Source organism: Arachis ipaensis, chromosome B03 (genome assembly GCF_000816755.2).
Source record: "Arachis ipaensis cultivar K30076 chromosome B03, Araip1.1, whole genome shotgun sequence".
Classification (NCBI taxonomy): domain Eukaryota; kingdom Viridiplantae; phylum Streptophyta; class Magnoliopsida; order Fabales; family Fabaceae; genus Arachis; species Arachis ipaensis.
The window spans coordinates 14,351,806-14,357,982 of NC_029787.2; positions in this window are offsets into that span (position 1 = coordinate 14,351,806).

The following is a 6,177-nucleotide window of genomic DNA, read 5'->3' on the forward strand; positions in this document are numbered from 1 at the left end:
ATATATTATTTGTATTTTAATATATCCAACTTTTATAATTATCCGTTTAGGATATTTATAATTTGAATAGCTGACTTAGTAACTTAAGAACATGACACATGTCTTCTAATGTGACACATGCCCTTATAACACATATAATCATATTAATCTCATCCTTCCCTTCATTTTGTCCAAAGCCAAGAAAGAAAAAGAGAGAAAGCATGAGAAACTTTATGGAAGCCATAAACCTTCAGCGTTCGATTTCTTGAGATCCATAACTCTAATAAAAAATCTAATCCGATAAAAGTGTTCGTATCTTCTTCCTCTTCACGTTGACGGATGGATTACTATGTGTTCATAACACGCAGCGGAAGAAAATAAAGTAATCCTGAAGATCTATTTTTGTGTTTAAACTTTATTTCAATAAACAATATATATTTTAGATCTAAATACCTGTGTACGCTAGTAAAAATCACTTTCTCCTTCGATGGTACGAAGGCGCTATGCGTATCCACACTGAGACCAACTTTTGCTGTCAATTCCTTGACCAATGGACATCTGATCTAAATTGAGAAACCTCTTGCAACTCTTTGCATGCCATAAAATTCTTCTCCAAGAATTAGGTTCACATACATTTATGTGTGTAGAGGCAAAGGAATAAAACTCTTGTTATTCTCTTCTGTTTCACTTGCCTCTACTCTTGGCATACATATATATAGTATGAGATTTGTTACTGATTTTAAATTTGATTCTCAATTCAAATTTAAATCATATCTCGAAATTCCAAATCTGAATCCTTCAAATTTTATGAATCATATCATAACAATTTGAAACATAATCGATTTGGATCTCATCCAAATTTATAATTCAAATTCAGAAATAGAGTAACTAATTATTCTCAAATCTCCTTTAATATTCTCAATTATTATATTATTATTATATTATTAGTGCTAGCAAAGAATACAATAATATTCCATTTGAATTAATATAATTATTTATTTGATCAAATCAAAATAATAATTAAATAATTCTACAGCAAAGATTAGAATACTCGTTAGTGTGTGACCCCATAGGTTCAATACTAAGCGGGTAGTAAATTAGTCATACTAAATTTACTAATCAAGGTTGGCGTCTAGCAACACTCCTCAACGACCCGATAGTATGAAGTAATATATTTTTACTAAGAACCTTAGAAGAACAAAGTATAATTCCTTCCATCTTTCCAGCTCTTGGTTAACCTTTAGAGTATGGTTTAATTGTCAAACTCTAACTTGTTACCATTATTATAATGAACTGTGAATGACCTAAGAAACTCATTTCTTCATTCATTCAATCCCCTTGCCAAGGTTTTATTCATTTTAGTCATTATAATCATAGAGCTCAAACTCTTTACCGAGAGTTGACGGATTCCTTATTGACTAATCATTAATTCTACAAGTATTTAAATCATACCCAATATCCATTCAACTAGCACCCTAAGGTATTAGGTGTCCAGAATCAAAGTATAATAAATATATTGTTAATTACTATGACAGTCGCAGGTCAAAGGAAACTCTATTACTATGTTCATCTTGAGAATATCCTATTGACAAATATACGGTAATTATAACCATTAGGAATTCTCAAAGTGAGCCAGTTCAATGGTCATATCTCTATATGCACCATCTATATATATAATTTAATAAATGAGATCTATTAATCTTCATCCAATGAAGACCATTATATATATATTGATCTTTCTGGATTATTAATGTCCTTTTTAATAATCCTATGACCAAGAACAAATTAGATTAAATTATAAAAGATTTATCTCTCAATATTATGATCACTATCACAATGATAAATCTCTAAATTTAATCAAGGACCTTATTATATTAACATTTTAACATAATAATAATAACAAATTATTTGACACATGATTGATTGGATTATGGTCATACTACTTATTCCCAACAATCTCTCATTGTACGAGAGCCAATCATGATAGATTGGATCTTGGGCACACTATTATCTCAATAATCTCCCACTTGCACTAGAGCCAATCAATCATGTGTGTAATTGTTCAATGCACATTTGTGTTTATCAAAATTCTTTTGACCTTAAACACGTTTGCACTTGAGCACATGTGCTTGACCTTTTGCAAAATACGCTTAATGCATAATAAATATCACATTTTCTCAAAACATGAAATCTCCCACTACAATAGTGCATAATTTTATTTTAAGGACAATCCTTATTTAACATGATTATAAAAAATCTATGTAACCATTAGATCTATCTTTATATAATTGTATCATTATACAAATAGGCTACTTTTTCAAAAAGTTAGTTTGACGATCAAACCTTTTATATTTTCAAGAGAAAATATATCCTCTATTGAGTAGTATACAATTCTAATAAAAATAATTATACTCCCACTCTTTCTTTAAGATGGAATCTCCTTTTTAAAAAGGAATTTAACCTCTTATCACAGACACTTTGTCATAAGAAGAGTGATAAAAATAATCTCATTATTTCTTTAGGGTAACCAATAAATCTCATTTATTGGACCTAATATCAATTCTATTGTTGTGCAATCTCTTAACACATATAAGACATCTCCAAACTCTAATGTTCTTGAGTTTCAGCTTATGCCTTTTCCATATCTCATATGGGTAAAAAATTGATTTAGTGAGAAATTTGTTAATTTAGCAAAATTTCTAAAATGTAGTCCAAATATTTAACAAAATACTCAACTAAATCAAATTTCATGTTTCTTAAACATGATCGAGTACATAGAGTACTAGTATTTGTGCATGGAGAGAATTTCATTCTCTATTCAATAGAATATCAATTAGATAATTAGAGATTTTACTTTAAGCTCTTATAATAAAAATACTCAATATCTTTATTATTGGTCAAACCAATCCTTAAGAGCAATTTTGATACGCATCCTCAATACTCATATTGAGCTTTTCCAAAAAAGACCACAAACCTTAATCCTATTAAGGCCAATTATAAATTGTTTGTAACAAAGTAAATCTCCAAAATTGCTTGCAAGAACAATTATCGCTAAAGCTATTTGCCTAATGGCATTCCAACTTCTAAAGTTGTTTAATTCAAAATATATTGATGGATTAAATTTTATACTCCTAAGTTGTCTAGGTAAAAATATAAAATTAAATCACTAATACATCAAAATGTATATACTGATTATTATCTTGAAAATAAAATTCCTGGTTGTCAGGCCGCTCTCTATAATCAAGAATATTAGAAAAACTAATTTCTAATATTATAGTGTTCAAAACACATCAATCAAATCAAAATTTGATTGTTCATGTACTAACATTTAGCCTTAAAAAGTTATCAAATCAAATTTGACCTTTATATATACACTTATATATGAGAAACAAACAAAAAATATTTTGCATCTTATTCCTTTTATTGTGATCAAAATCACAATAAAATTTAATCAATAAATAAAATCAAACAAAATATTTAATTATAAATATAACTATTATATTAAAAGGATGATAATTTAATCATAATTAAATAATCAAACTTCAAATAAATTAACTATTAATTTATTAAAAAATCATCTCAATAAGTGAATATTTATTTTATTGATTATTGATTGAACTTGACTGAATTTATGTTAAATTTTTGTGATATATTGATATTTGTGATTAGTTTGGGGTTCAGTCAATTTAAATGCAGCCAAGAACCAAATTATTTTAATAAATTTGGGCCTGGAATATTGTTGGTAATCAAGTGGAATTGGTGAGATTTGATGATGACATTGAGATTTAATAAGAAATGAATTGATGACATGCTTTGAGATATGCAAATGGTTTGATTTTGGAAGCCGTTGAATTTTTTAATTTGTTTAATTTTATATTTTTTTATATTAAAAATTGTTTAGATTTATTGAAAACAATTTGAAAGAATTTAAAAAATGGTTTGGATGGGACCGAAAAGGGTGGCAAAGTCCGAATTTTAGGAGAGATGCTGCTGAAATTTTGTTATAAAATTTAAGACTTTGTTTGAAATGTTATTTAAAAAAGATTGGATTTGAAAAGTTGTATTATCTAATTTTTGATTTATTAAGAAAATAGTTATGTTTTGAGTTTAATTTATTGAAGAAAAGTATATGTTTTGAGTTCGATTTATTTAGAAAAGAATTATTTTATAATTTTAAATTATTTAAGAGAAGTATTATGTTTTAAGGTTGATTTAAATATGAAAAGGACTTATGTTTTGAATTTGACTTAAAAATTTCATTCGGAGAAGTTTTAGCGAACTTTAAAAGTAATTGAATTTTGATTGAATGATTTCGTTTTGTGACGTCTTGAAAAAAATTAAAGAATTAATTTTAAGGATGGAACTGAGATTGGTGTTAGTTTTGACATTAGTTCGAAAACTCTGATTTGTATGATTTGGTTTTGATTTGATTTAGAAATTTTATTTGATTAATTCAATTTAAGAAAATAATGATTGTTAAGGACTTCTAATGAACTTAAGAAAATGAGATTGGTTGTCGCTTCCCTAAAATTTAGAGGCTTTGCTGAGGGGTTTAACTAATAAATGGTTTCTCTTTGTCTTTAGAAAGAAGAATTGGTTTAAGTGAAATTATTTTAAAGGTTTTGGAGAATGTCATAAAGAGGTGGTTTTGGTTTTAAAAGAAAAAGAGAAGTTAAATCGGCACGAATAATTATGGGAAGGTCATGAGAGGGTGACGATAATATGGTTAAGGTGCCGAAGGATAAATGTTTCTAAGCCGTGGGCTTTGTTTGTGATTGTGCGGGGACGCCCGTAAATATGGAATGGCTTCCAGGAGAAGGGGTCACATACTTCATCTGGAGAATCAGCGCCTGCAAGAAGTAGAAACTTGCAGAGGTTATGTCGGTGGAATGCCTCATCCGACTTGCGAGTTGGATTGCGTCAGGTGCGGGTCGAAACCGACAAATGAGCTCATTACTTGCGATAGGAATAGGCACGCATCATCCTTGTTTGCATATTTTGCATTTGGTTCGGTGTTGTGAATTGTTTGTGATTGCTTGAGTGTGTTTGTGATTTTCGTTGCTTGTTAATTTGAACTTCTATGAACGGTTATTGTTCTGGGTCCTTGTGTTGGACTGTGAATTAAATTGAGTTGTGATAATCCCGACTTAACTAACTACCCCGACCTTACTAAGAACTCGCCAGTTCTTACCCCCTATTTCCACCCCCTTTCAGCTACAGGTGCGAAGGTTTAGTGCGGAACTACAGGAGTATAAAAGATTATGTTTACGTATTAAATTGTTAGATTTTATTTTTCCCTCGTTGTTTATTGTTTTTAGTTTTTAGAGGGCATGATTTGTTTTTGAGAATCTTGAAATAAGTCTATGTATTAATGCTATGTGAATATATATACATTTGTGGTTTAGTGGTTTAAAATAAAAGATTTTTGTTTTCTTAATTAAAGGTTTCGGTTCGTATTCGCAAAAGTTCAATATTAAATAAATATAGTATGAATTAAAAGAATTGAGATAGGTGACACCTGAACTTTTAGGGTGTTACATAGTTCAAAAGAATCGAACCAAAATTCTCAATCTTTAATAATGTCAGCAATTTGTAGTTCAATGCCTATTAGTACCTCATCATCTATGTCTGTCATTGCATCTGAAACAATTTTAGTGACATCTCCGTCTTTCGTAATCAATCTAAATCAAAGACAATGATAAATAAATAGATGATAATTGATCTTTCGATTCTATAAATAATTTTACAGTAATTTATAATGTCTGGACTAAATTAATATAATAATTATAATTATATGAGTAATTAATTGTAAAGTGATAAATAACTAGTACTTTCTTTAGAAGAAAATTTTCTGGTGGTTATGTGAAGAACTTTAGTTGACGGGTCTTTTCACTCTCTGACTTTTGTCATTCATGACTTCACAAATTATTATCGATTTTTCACATTATTTTTTATAAATTAAGAATTAATCTGTCACGAATTAGAACTTTATTTAAGAATTTGTTATTGGTTAATGAGTTATTGCATATACAAGGTGAAATTCAAACCTTTAACACTTATTTAAAAGGACTAATAAACTAATTACTAAACTAACCCAACTTAATTTGACACAAACTATTATACATATGTGACAAAAGAATTATAGACATGACATCAAATTAGATTATGAGAATTATATATAAGGTAAAATTTATGTAT